Genomic DNA, 266 nt, shown 5'->3' with positions numbered 1-266 from the left:
ATTTGAAACTGAAGTCCCGGTATGCTTCATCCTTCGCAGATTTCCTTGTTGATGGCCATAGTTGTGGACCTGTCCTGCTTCATGGGATCTGCTCTTGCCATGCCCGAGCCCTATACCCTCTCTCACGCTGACCTTGACATTATAGGCCCCTCTATGGTCACTACCATTCCCACTACCATAGGCCTTACGGATTCCACAGTCATTTCCACTGGCGCTAAGCAGTCACAGAATGCAGTGTAGAAGATCCATTACCGCCAATTAGGATT

At 49.2% G+C, this 266-nt stretch overlaps 1 long non-coding RNA gene across 1 annotated transcript in view; it reads left to right on the top strand.

The window, feature by feature from the left end:
* The window catches only part of LOC119591673, a 6,431-nt gene that overhangs the window by 714 nt on the left and 5,451 nt on the right, over positions 1–266 (top strand). The window lies entirely within an intron of this gene.

Source organism: Penaeus monodon, chromosome 29 (assembly GCF_015228065.2).
Source record: "Penaeus monodon isolate SGIC_2016 chromosome 29, NSTDA_Pmon_1, whole genome shotgun sequence".
Taxonomy (NCBI): Eukaryota; Metazoa; Arthropoda; class Malacostraca; order Decapoda; family Penaeidae; genus Penaeus; species Penaeus monodon.
Note: the sequence above shows the minus strand (reverse complement) of the source record. Positions and strands in the feature narration are given on the sequence as shown.